This window comes from Hetaerina americana, unplaced genomic scaffold (assembly GCF_022747635.1).
Source record: "Hetaerina americana unplaced genomic scaffold, ioHetAmer1.1.p SCAF_2, whole genome shotgun sequence".
Classification (NCBI taxonomy): domain Eukaryota; kingdom Metazoa; phylum Arthropoda; class Insecta; order Odonata; family Calopterygidae; genus Hetaerina; species Hetaerina americana.
Window position 1 is genome coordinate 8789820 of NW_027286763.1, and position 14258 is coordinate 8804077.

Consider the following 14258-nt stretch of genomic DNA (forward strand, 5'->3'; position numbering starts at 1 on the left):
CGTGCCTCGAGCGAAGTCTGCGAGGACGGACGAGGGTTAAGAGCAAGGGGTGGGGCGACGGGGGGGCAAAAGGGGGTGGGTGCGCGGGTTGCCCACTTTGGGTGGGAAATGCCACTCGGCTCTCGGGGACGGGATCTGCAACAGGGTCTGGGGATTACCCTGGCGTTCAGGGATCCCCCTCGCACTCTCCCCTCGCTTGGAAAGAACGAACAGAGAAAGGACCCCTTCCTCCTCTTTACCATGCTTCATCTTCAAATCCCGAAAAAATACCTCTCTTGACTCACTTGTTTCGCTGTTCTTCCTTCACGCATTGCGATATTTTTCCTGAGAGGTATTCTCTCTCTCTTATTCCGAAAAGTTTTGAGTGATATTTTGTAAAATATGATTAAAACGGCAAAGGTCATTGAAATTAACCAGCTTTCACGAGTACTTAGGATTTATATACCATTCACTGAAAGATAAAACGAGGATATAATCTACATCTACATCTACTTATTACTCCGCAAGCCGCCGCAAGGGCGTGTGGCGGGGGGTGTTAGGACACCACCCGTAATTTAGAAAAGAAAAAAAAACCGCGGGAAATAACCACAAAATCATACATCCACAAAAAAAACATGGCATACATTCATGCAGGAACACTTACACCCCACACATGCAAACACTCAAATTACATCTTACATACACATTCACCTGAAAGTATACCTAACAGCTTTGCAGTGTTTAATTTTGCTCCGACTTGTAAATTCAATGTTTTCAATATTTCTAAATTGACTTCGGTTTCTTACTATTATGATTTATGATTGTTCGGGGAAAGAATGAGTAAATAGTATCTATCTGTCCTGGGAACTATCTCCCTTATTTTATCTTTGTGGTCTGATCTACATAAGTAGTGTGGGGCCATTATAATTCCTTCAGTGTCAGAGTTAAACTCGTTTGTTCTGAACCTTTATTAAAGTCCAAGTCTCGCTTGTTCTCTTCGTATATCAAGTGGCTCCCAGTCTAAATCCCCTAAGAGACCAGTCACACTTGTCTTCTTATCATAACAATTTTTAACGAATCTAGTGGATTTTCTCTGAACTTTATCTAATTCTTTTTGCCAAATTTTCTCCCAAGGATCCCAAATACTTGCGGCATATTCCAAATGAGGTCTAACTAGAGCAAAATAACACCTCTCTTTAACTATTTCATTACATTTCCCCACCACCCGTTTTATGAAGCCAAGTTTCTTTAAAGCTGATCCGCATATTGTCCAGATATGTGCTCCCCATGAAAGGCGTGGTGTTAGAACAACCCTCAAATATTTAACTTGATTTGCCGTAGTCAATAATGAACCCTCTATTTCGTAGTTTATATCCTGTTCCTCGCTTCCTTTGATCCAAAATTTCAAAACTGCGCAGTTATCTATATTAAGCGTTAATCCCCATTTATTGCACCATTCCGAGATTGTGTCTAAGTTTACAATTCGAAATGTTTTCACTAACTCGACTCAATGGTAATAAAATTAACCTTTACTAACTACATTGAGTAAGCTTTCCAAATTAAATGTTGAAATTGAGAGTTGCTACCCAACTTCTCAGTCAACTCCATGTTGAATACAATTCATCATAAGTTTTTCACTCCTAAGATTGGTTCACTGCAACCCTCCATTCCTCTGTGCTAATACCCTAACTCCCGGATACCCATTCTGTTTTACTCCCTTCGTCATTTGTCCTAGGTACTTGTCTCTTGGCCTTTCTCGCGGGATCTTCCCTTCAATTTTCACCACCATTATCTTTCTAAATTAGCCCTTGTGTCTCAAGGTGTGTCCAATGCATCTAGTTCTTCTAATCCTTTGAGTTCTCCATAATATCCTTTATATTTCTCCTCTTCCAAGTATTGTTTCTCGTTTATCGCGTTTTCGGTTCATTTAATATTCAACGTTCTCCTCTTCAGTGCCACGTTTCAAAGTCTGCTATTATTCCCGGGTTCATTTTCCAAATGTTCCATGTCTCTGCCCCATAGTCAGTGCCATGCTTCATACGAAGGTTTTGAAGAAGCACTTCTTTGGTTGCAACCTGAGATTCTTTGAACATACGCGCATTAGTGGCCTCTCCTTCATGAGCGCCTTCCCATCATGAGCTCTCTTTCGCTCAATGGCGGTCGAACTTCTTCCATCCCAAGTTTTACTTTTGCCCAGATGGATTACTGCACTTGCTCCAGTTTCACTCTTTAGATTTTGATTCCCTGTGAATAAATTTTTCCGTTGAGGATTTAAATTTGTCAATGAATTTATCAACTTTTGCCAATGAAAATTAAAGAGGTCATTCACGTAACATTTATAATTTAATTATGTAGGATCAATTCTACGGTGGATTTTATTGGGTTGAAGTTTCTAGGTAGCGTGGCGTAAATCAATTTGGCATTTCTTTTCATTGTATTTCAAACTCTTTTATAAAAATAAATATGTCAATTTTGAAATAAATTGATTCCTGCGACATTTCACAACATCCAATTCAATCCGATTTGTTTTGTTGGGTTACCAGGGGATTTAAAGGGATCAATGGGCAACCCCGAAGTTTCTTTGTAATTGACGGAATTCATTTGTCATTTTATTCTCTCCCTCTATCAAACAAACCCACACAGGGACACACCTCGACGTTAACCTTGTCTTTGTCGCTTGTCTTTGCTGAGAAACACCTCCGAATCAAACTCTAGTATACTCTTGGGCGTCATGTGAAGGGAATGAGGTGAAGAACAAAATGAAATTCCCTCTTGGGAGTACCCTTAGATCAGCGCACCAACTTGACGGAGGGAAAATGAAGAGGCCCGGTAATTATGGATTATCGATAGGCTCCGCCTCTTTAATTATAAAAAGAGAGATTCCAGAAGTTGAGAGAGAAAAATGTCTTTATTTCATTAGCGACTGGACGTTATCATAAAAGAAATTTATCATTGGGCTTTGAACTAACAGCACCTCTCTTACCATCTTCCTAATCATTAGAACGTTAGCTAGTCAGCTAAATTTTAACACCTGGCATTTTTTTCCAAAGTGATGCTCAGGAAAGAAACTAATTTTAACGCTGGAGTAGTGAAAGGTCGATCGCCTTTTTAATATGAATTTGAATAGGGGAAGTTCGAATGGAGCAGTTAGATTAAATTCGAAGTTTTTAAGAATTTAGATCAATCTAATTAATTACAGGGACAGGGATTGTATCATAATGCATCTAAGGTACGTTGATGGCGGTAATGAGCTACGGAGGCAGTGGCTACATCTACATCTACATAATACCCCGCAAGCCGCTGTGTTTGCGTGAGTGCTGGATGAAGAGAGTTTTGCATGAGTGTGTGCGCTGCTGTGGGTGTAATTTTCCGTGTTGTTTTTTTGCATGTGGTATTTTTCCTTTTTACGGTTGGTGACCTAACACCCCCCCGCCACACGCCCTTGCGGCGGCTTGCGGGGTATTATGTAGATGTAGACCGCGAAATTCAAGTTTATTTATAGTCTATTTATAAGAATAATTTTATATAAATCCAAGAATACTGCAGTCCCTTGGCTAATATTTTCCGTAATTGTAAAGTGAAGTTTCGTGTTCCAGAGAGGATATCATCGTATTCCACACGTTCTAGTTTTTCGAAATCAGTGCGAGATCCCGTATAACATATTCCTTGCATAAAAAAATTGTCCTCATTGATACTTACAGTAAGATAAATGAAACAGTTTCTGGTGTCACATGGTGAAAAATGGTCATATTGCAATTGTAATTTAACCACTTGGTTTTTCCATATAGAACCAATGTGAAATAGAAGTAGAAATAGAAATTCTATGTAGAAAAGCCGAGTAGTTTAATTTCAATATTTTTACCGTAAGATATTTGCCAAGATGGCGAGACTAATGACACTCCCAAACGGCTACTCGCATGTCCCTAAGGGCGTGCATTTATCGCGTTCATTTGCCATCTTGAGGCACTAAACGTTATGTCACAGTTTTACATGTATGTGTTTTGGTAGTTAGGTACGCTCTCTTCATGAAAAGTCGAAATTATTTGAATAGTTATTTCTCACGAGTTGTCCTATTTAGTTTTTCCCGCGGTCGATTAATTATTCCTTTCTAGGCTACATCTATGTAGCAACGAAGTCATTTAGTAAAAAAACTGTTCCAGACCCAGTCAAGTAATCAAAAAACAATCTAATTTTTTTGATTGATTTGAAACATTCCGACACGTCAGGTCGTGAGTGAACAATCGTTCGAAGAAAACTCGAATGAAAAGGATTTAAGGCCCGTCAGTGCTCGAAAGAGACATGTACAGGATGCGAAACTCGTGGCGATAAAAAGAGAAAGGGCCTATTCCACATTCCGTGATCGAGCAGTGAGCGCCCATTCGAGGTGCGACTCGAATTGCCGGAGGGTGAACCAAGGCTCTTTGAATAAAATGTCCTCCACGAATCTTTCAAGCGACCGATCGCCCTTTTTCCGTCGTCCTTCGTCCTTCTCCTCACTCCCAGGCCTCCCTCGCATGGAACTAGGAGTGACGCAAACCTCCGCCACCCGCTCTGACCTTTCTCCACTCCCCCTCCCCTCCCCGCACTCCTCCTCCGCCGGACCCTGGGTCCCCACCCGCCCGCACCCTTCCCGCTTTCCACTGACACCCCCTGCCACTCACTCCCGTGACCGTCGTGAGCCCCCTTCCCACCCCGTCCTCCTACGCCTTACGGGACCAATTAATCTCTCTCAGACTTCGCATTTCTGCTCCCTCTCCGACCACCCACCCTCCCTCCCCCTCCCGCCGGTTCGATTTTTGCATCACCCCACGCCACTCTTCGCCCTTATCCTTGAGTTACCAGGCGACGGACTCGTCTTTCTCTCTCTCCTTCTTTCTTTCTCCTCCTGTGCGAGGGCACAGAAGCGGATTCCAGGATTCAATTCTCTTCCTTTCGCCTCTCCTTTCCCGTCTCTCCCCCAACACTTTCTCCCAACCCCTCGACGACTCCCACCCCCGGAGTCCTCCCTCCATCCCGACTTCGAGGCCTGTTCCACTCCCCGACACTCTTAAGCCCACCGCACAGCGCCGAGTACGTTCTATCGAGGATTTCTGTGCATGTGTATTTTTTTGTAGAGGCACAATTTGTGAGACAGTAGCTCTCCTGTCTCGCCCTATGACTAACAATTAGGTTCACTGTGATAATGGCTTGCTTCAGAGGAACTTACCGCGGGGGATTTAGAATTAATTAGCCTGCGGTTGGCTGATCCCAAGCCGTTTTGGAATTCCATTTTTTGTTGTCTTAGGAATTAATTCGTTAAACGTTCAATTACTCATTCTCTTAATTTTTTGGTTCTTCCAAATTTACTGTATAGTGGCAATGTCTTTTATTCAAGTGCTACTGCATTGAAAATATTGTTTGAAAAATATTGTTTTCTTGACGACATAAATATTCAATGTAAAGGGCCCGCTTTGATGGATTCATGAAATAACATGGGCAAAGGCAACCCTTGCTGATTTGCATCCCTGTATTTGTGCTGGAATATAGAATGTGAGGGACCTGGGCGTCCTCACTACCCTCTGGACATCTGCATCTACATAATTACCCAGCGATCCACAAGGAAGGTGTGTGGCGGGGATTGCAAGCTCTGAGTGGGATGGGTAGAGTATAAGGGAGAGGAAGGGTGTTCAAAGGGTTAGTAAAAGTGAAAAAAATGTTCACTGACAAATCCCAAACACGACGTGCAAATCCATACGCATGATAACGGAGAACTCAGTCATCAACAGGTGTCAATTATACTCCGTACAAAAGCTCTCGGATATGATAAAACGGGACCGAGCCCTGGAATATGAATACAAGAGCTTTCTGGAAAACTGGAATAAATTATCACATGGGAAAGAACTGGCGCCATTATCACGTGGATGCGTGAATATTAAGTCATATATTTAACAAGAATTCCACTTCTTCTCATGGGTACGAGAGAATGCTTCATTCTACGACAGTTACAGTGGATAGAGAAATTCTTTTTCCACGATTTATATACATCTGCGTTATACCCCGCAAGCCGCCGCAAGGGCGTATGGCGGCGGGCGTTAGGTTACCACCCGTAAAAGAGAATAAAATCTCGTGCAAAACATATACATTCTTGCAGCCTACACCCATAGAGGCATAAGATTCTCGGTCACGTACTTATTATTTATTTCCTTGAAATGTTTTCCTTCTAGTAGAAACGTCAAACGAGAAAATGGTGGAAACATTCACAGCAATGGTTACTCCCCTGTTATTTCTGAGTTTTATCGTTGGCATATTTACGAGGGACATCCGGAAAGTAGTACCCGTTCGTGAAATAAAGACACAAAAGTAAATATTAACAAACATAAAAAATTTTATTTGAAAGAGGATACTTTAAACTACTTCTCAACATAATCTCCAAGCAAATTAAGGCATTTGTCATAACGTGTGACAAGTTTCTGTATTCCTGCTGCATAGTCCTTCGCCGCCAGCTCATTGAGATACGCGAGGGACCCATCTTGCACAAATTTTTGCATAATGCAGATGGTGTTTAACAATTTCATGAACAATTGTTCGAGAAACATTGGGAAAATGCTCACAGATGTCATCAATTGTGACGCGCCGATCGTTCCTCACGAATTCGTCAACTGAGCTCACCAGTTGGTCTGTAATGACAGACGGTCTCCCCGAACGCTCATCGTCGTGTGTGTTCCCCCTCCCCATGTTGAAGTTGCGACACCACCGCCGAACAGACGACTCGTCCATTACATTGTCTCCATACACCTCCTTTAATTGGCGATGAATATCACATGGGCGAACGTTTCTTGCATTGAGGAATTTAATCACTGCCCTCACTTCACAACTGGCGGCGTTCTCAATTTTTTTAAACATTGTAAACAATCACAGAAACAACACAGGCAATGCTAGCGTCACGCAACTTGGCTCAGAGAAGGCAGACAAGCCACTGAAGCTATCTGGCCTCGTCCAGCGGCTACTCGCGTCGTCAGCACTTCATGCGGCACGAACGGGTACTACTTTCCGGATGACCCTCGTATGAACTTTGAATTGATCGTCCCAAACTGCCTTTTTTAGTATCACCTTCCCAGTTCATCGGATCTCGTAACTAAATGGGAAGAGGCATTCGAACCTTCTTCGGGAGAAGTGGCAAGCACCCCCTCTTGCCCCGCAAGGGACTATGCCCTCGGGGGCATTCGTATTTAGTACAAGCAGCAGCAAGCGCCAGCGATTTCATTCCTTGGCGAGCCCTCGTTCCGTGGCATGGGAGTATTATTATGGATTCTAGTGAAGCAGACAGAGGATCAGCATTTAAGCGATACATAATGTGTATTGAATATTATGCAGAGTAATTAGGCTGGGAGTCGCTTGAGACGTGTAGGGAGCAAGCGAGGCAGCAGGATCAGTAGTTTAAAGAAGCAACAGGGATAGAGACCTGTACATGTAGCAAGCAAAAGAAGAACTGGGAAGATATTCATACATAAGGTCCATCACAGTCCACTACATCTACGCAATACCCCGCAAGCCGCCGCGGGGTCGTGTGGCGTGGTCACCACCCGTAAACCAGCATAAAACCAGATACAAAACCAAATCCTGTTACCTCTTCAAAAATATTAGTTTGATCATGCACTCGATAAATTATATTCATACGCAAGAAAGTACTTATTCGATAACGGGATTAAAAATCATCAGATAAGTAACCTACCTCAAATTTACACAGTAAATTTAGCCTGTATTTAAGCCTACGGTCTACTAGTGGCTCCCATCCTAGTTCTTCCGATAGTGTCGTGACTCTTCTGCCTTGTTCATAACAACTATTCACAAACCTGGCAACTCTACATGGCACTCGACCAATTTAAGTTCTACATCTACATCTACATCAATACCCTGCAAGCCACCAAAAAGGTGTGTGGCAGGGGGTGCAGCACCAGGAGGAAAGGGTAAGGGATGAGGGGTTAGGGTTTTTCAAATGGATGGGGAAAGGTAAGGGGAACCTGCAAAAAAATATATACATATAATCGTATAACCCTGCGCAGTCGCTACCTTGTAGGTTAATACTTATTAAGTTAAGCCTATTTCAGGAGGGTCCCATACACTTGCAGCATACTCAGGGTGAGGCCTAACTAATGTAATGTAGCCAAACTTCCAGATTATCTCATTACATTTCCCAATTATGCTTTTTATGAATCCTAACTTTTATTAACTATTGCAGTCCAGTTCATCAAGTCTTGGAAAAAATTCCTCCAACATGCTTACATCCCAGTCTGAATTCACTGTCAATGTCACTTCATTTTCTTCAAAAAACCAGGGACCAGCAATAACGACTGAGGAAATTACACACCACACGTGACTTTAGGCGAATGCAAAAGCATTTGATGCAATTCTCCGTGATTTGTTTCAGTTCTGTGGCGCATACTCAGTTTGTTGGCATATCCACTCTCATGAAAATGGGCTTCATCGCTGAAAAACACAATTGCGTCCTCAGGAACGTTTTTGAAAAGAGCCTCACATGCGTTCCTCCAAGATTTGAAGTCACGTTCGGAGAGTTCCTACACAATCGCCAACTTATAAGGATGGTCATCAAGATAATCTTGAAGAATTAGCCTCACTGAACGATCAGAAAGCTCAAGGGCTGACGCATGTTTGCGCTAAGAACGCCTTAGGGATTGCAAGACGGCGGAATCCTATATATTGTAGCTTCGGTTGCCAATTTTAAGAATGCCAAATGGAGATTGTATCCTAATTGGATCGTCACTATCTCATCGAGTGTGAGGCCCAGTGACTCTAGGGGGAAGAGGTGGGCCTCCAACTGGGTAGGGGGCTTCGTATTCTCGTCAACTTGCAAGGCAAGCATGTTAACACGACGTACGTCCATTTCGAAAATAACTGAATTAAGTATGCCTGCGCGAAAAAAAGGAACCGCACCAAAAGAACAAACACTCTAGAGAGAGAAAAAACCACTCGTGTACACTCCTTCCCTGCTAGACGCACCCGGCGGTAGCAAACAAAAAGGAGTCTGAAATCTACACTTGGAGTTCAGGTCAGTCTTGAAAAAGTAAATAAAACGAAAGCAAGGCCTTCTCGGCGGAAGAAAGTCGAGAGTGGAACTTCACGTTTCTGGAAGAACTAGGCGGTCGACCGCCGCTCTAAAAATTACGCGATCGGAACCTCGACTTCCGAGAGAGTGCAGCAGCGCCGCTCTCCTAACCCAGGCATCGGCCGCCGGCGAATACAGACGCTCGGTCAAAACTGGCACTTCTTAGCTACCGAAGAAACGTAATTTGCACTGAAATCTGAATGGAGTTCATGCAACCAAGCGCCCGATTCTTTGGCCAAGAGATAGCGTTAGGGAGCTGTTTCACCCGAGAAATATGCGACCCACAATAGGAAAGGACAGTAGGAAAGCAATCATACGACGTTATAAAGAATAGGAACTATGCGTTTCGAGGAAATATGTGTGTGATTGTGATCTACTGGATTCCGCCTTCCCCACCTCTCCAGTGGTCGTCCGTGTTTTCCTATCCCGTCCATCTGTTCCTATCCTACCAGCCCACCCATAATCTTGTGAATAGCAGTATCCTCCTAGACCTCTTTGTTGTCGACGACATGTCCAAGGTTGAAGAGTATGGACAGCTTCCTGTCTCTTTTTTGTCTGAACACGACCTAGTTTTCATTAATTATAGATTTAAACCGCAAACTTAAAGACATAGGTATATGTGTTTTCGCGATGTCAAGAATTTTGATTTGTCCTAATTTGCGGCAGACTTACTTGAAACTAACCTAAGTGAGCTTTTCAACACCCACCCGGTGGATAAAAAAATTAATATCTTCAATACAATGCTGATGCAACTCTTTGACACATGCGCCAAAAAAAGTTATTCAGCCAAAATGTCATCCAGCTCCATGGTTAACCTCCGAAATTAGGAACTTAATGGCGGTTAGGGATCGTCTTCGCCGTAATTTCAGAAGAACTCCCGAACCTTCGCGAACAATACAAAGTAGCTCGCAATCAAGTGCAGCACCGAATCCGTACCGCTAAACAAAAATACCATGTTTCGTGCTTTTCCGATAAATGGGACATAAATTCCACTTGGCAGGAGCTGAGGCGCCTCGGACTTGGAAAGCCTAGACGTCTCCCATTCAAAATGAACTTCCCCTAGGATGATTTAAATAGCTACTTTCTCACGTCTGCTTTCAAGGATGAAAATTATGTCGAGGATGGTAACCATTCTACTAAATCCCAAAATAATCTCACTTCATTAGATCATGCATTATTCTTCGACTTTGAGGATGGAAGGCTTTATTTCCCCCACTATACACCGGAAATGCTGATAACACAAGTGAAAAGTTTAAAATCAAATTCAACAGGCGTCGATGGAATCAGTGCTAGAGTGCTAAATGTTATTCTCCCAGTAGTAATGCCTTTGATACTAGACATATGTAACTGTTCACTCAATTACTCTATATTTCCTACCTTGTGGAAATCTGCCCTGGTTCGACCGATAATGGAAATAACAGCTCCGAAAGAAATGTCTGACTTCCGACCTATTGCACTTTCTTGTTCTATTTCCAAACCTCTCGAGCGTATCGTTCATACGGTCACAGTGGAGCATCTTGCAGGGCACAATTTCTTCGATGAGTATCAGTCGGGCTTTCGTAAGCTCTATAGCGCTCAGTCGGCTTTGATAAAGATAACTAATGATATATGCAAATCCATAGACGCAAAAGAGGTAACAGTTTTAGTCCAATTCGATTTAAGCAAGGCTTTTGATTCAGTAGACCACGGCATACTACTGGAATGTATGAGCAAACTCAAGTCCTCTTACTCTGTCCTTCACTGGTTTCGCTCCTATCTGTCTAATCGTCAGCAAGCTGTAAAAGATGAAGATGGGAATGTATCTGTTTTCCAACCTGTCCTATGTGGAGTTCCACAGGGGTCAATTCTCGGACCTTTATTATTTACTATTTTTATAAAAGAACTAGCTACCATAATAACTCATTGTAAACATAACTTTTATGCTGACGATCTACAGATATATCTGGAGTCCTACCCCTCTGAATTTAACCATGCCATTGACTTGGTCAACAAGGATATCCAACTCATCTCTGAATGGCTGACAGAAAATCGGCTAAATCTGAGTCCAAAAAAGACCAAGTCTATAATCTTTGGAAGCACCGCCAATGTACATATGCTACTCGCAAGTGATCTCCCAAAAATAAGTGTTTTAAATATTCAAATTGACTCCTCAAATACAGTGAAAAGCCTAGGAGTTTATCTAAGCAGCAGCTTAACCTGGCGCGAGCAAGTAAATGCCATTTCTAATAAAGTTCACAAAACTCTTTACACAATGAAGCATTTCAGACACCTAATGCCTATAACATTACGCTAGAAGCTTGTTCAAACGTTAGTATTACCACATCTCAACTATTGTTCAGTTGTCTACCCTGATGTGAACAAGGAGCTAATTACAAAATTACAAAGGCTCCAAAATTCTTGTCTACGATTCATCTTTAATATGCGTTTTAATGAACGTGTAACTCCTTACTATAAAATGTTGAATTGGCTAAAACTCAAATAGGGGAGAATGCTTCAAAAGGCCTCACAATTATTTAAAGTTCTGACTTCTAAAACCCCTTCATATTTATATGAAAATTTTATATTCAATTCACTTACGACAAAGAGATCAACCCGCATTACAAAACATTCCATCTTCCCAAATACCGCACGGCTATACTATATATGAAAAGTCATTCTGTATTTCATCCTGTAAACTATGGACCTGTTTGTCTAATAAAGTAAAATTATCAAGGAACACATCCCAATTCAACAGGAACATGTTTGAATATCTGTCTACCACACTACCAAAATGACCTTATTACTGTTCTATCAGGCTAAATATTTAACTATTGTTCTTTGTATTTGTATGTATGTATTGTACTATACGTTTCGTTCAAATGATGTTAAATTATGTTTTGTGACTGGTTTAATTACCTTATTCTATGCATTATGTAAACCTGTTCCACTCCATAGGTTTCAAAACCTCTTGTAACATGTATTCTGTTCCAAGGCACTTTGCTCCCAGAGCAATAAAAATTGTTTATTATTTTTATTATCCCTTTTCCTTATATCTATTTTCATGTGAATGAGTATTTGTTCGCCGTTTGGCGGGATTTCGTGTTTGAATGTGTGTGTGTGTATATATATATATATATATATATATATATATATATATATATATATATATATATACACGCACATTCAAATACATCATATATATATATATACAAACATACATACATACATATGTATACATATACATGTGTATATGTATATATATATATTTATTTATATTTATATATATATATATATATGTATATATATGTAAATATGGTTTATGGTACCACTGAGTTTTTTTCTTATCTAGCATCATTGAGTTTCACCGAGTTATGTGTTAAACTTTTGAAAATATTAACGCTACAAACAATTTTACCTATTGATAAAATAATACTCCTTTCCGCTGCTCAGTTTCTGCGGAGAAATATTTTCCGGGAGTTACTCTTATTTGCTACGCAATAACATTTTTACCCTCCTGCTCATCTCATAAAAGTGTTTTTTAAAGGTCTTATGTTTTTCCATGCAAACATCCGAGGAGAGTTTTAAGGGCATTTATTTTAGTGGGGGTATTTTAATCCTTGAATATCGGTGTAGTGGTTCTAGTAGACAGGCTTCATGCGTCCTAATTTTTCCCTGGGTGTAACGAGTCTCCCTTAATACGATTATGAATAAGAGTTTTACGGTGTAATTAATTTCGGTGTTTCAGTTAATACATTTTTAGAATGAGCGAGGTTTTTATTTTCCCATCGCGTTCTCTTCGTCCTCTAAGCTAAAAATATCTTACGCCTTTGGGTTTTATTTAATCCTTCCGAAGGAACACAGCTGCCTCTTAAAAGTGCGCGATGTGACGGCGTACCACAGGTCTGCAGAGATCCCTACCACCGAAGTTCAAATTTGGAGGGAAGATTTTCCCGTCTTTATCCAGCCGTGTGCATTCTCCAACGTGCCGGTGCGCCTGAATATAAGGGCTTTTATTCCTGGTTAGATTTTGCCATCGTTATCACGAGTTATCGATACTAATCATGGTCTGTAACAGGTCTCCAATTTGTCTTGTTCCATGATAACTTTGCACTAGAATATGGCTCCTTACACTGGCATTCATCCTAGCCCTGGCTCTATGATTGTGGTACTTACTTAGCTGTCGTGGTTCTGAATATGTCCAATCAGTTTCTCTCCCGTCTATATTTCACATATTTATTATCTTCAGCAAGCAATACACGTTAGTTATTTCTGGCAGGCTTAACTCATTTTTATTAAAAACCTTTTTTATTTTATTAAATTTTAGATTTTATTAAAAATTCTTCTTTTTCTTTTCTAAATTACGGGTGGTGTCCTAACATCCCCCGCCACACGCCCTTGCGGCGGCTTGCGGGGTATTAAGTAGATGTAGATGTAGATATTAATTTATGAACCCTGGAAGCCACGAATAGGGTGTGAATAGACACCAGACTAATTGTGGAACGAATATGAACCCTTCTATGGTTGGACATTATTATTCTGATCCCTTTTTATTCGTGTCAAAAATGACATCCCTAGTCTACCTCTTGTATACTTAATCTCTATAATTTTATTAACATAACATCCCCTACCGTGATACAATAGGGGTAATAATACATTTTCAACATCACTGCTTAGAAGACCTTCCAATTCATGCAAGAGCTTCAATCTGTAATTTAACTTTCGATCCGTGAGTGATTCCAAGTCTAGATGCTCTAATATTTTGGATACGATTCTAAGATTATGATGGCGACGTTTTCCTAATCTAGCTCCTCTATGCTGCATGCGATACAATTCGACAATCAATCCAACATCGTGAGGATCCCATATGCTAGCAACATATTCTAAATGAGGTCTAACCAGCGACAGATAACATTTCTTATTTGACCTTTCCATCACATTTACCCAGTACTCTTCCTATAAATCCTGGTTTTTTATTGGCTCGTCCACATATTCCCCGCATGCGTCACCCAGGAGAGATCGTGAGTGAGGGTAACGCCTGGGTATTTAATCGAGTAAACACATCCTATTTCCGTGTTCCCAATGCAGCAGGCGTTTGAGAGGGAATTGCTCCTTTTCCACAAATGTATGACTTCGCACTTTTTTAAGTTTAATTGTAATTACCAAGTGTCGCGTTGTATGGCATTAGGGTCATTTGATT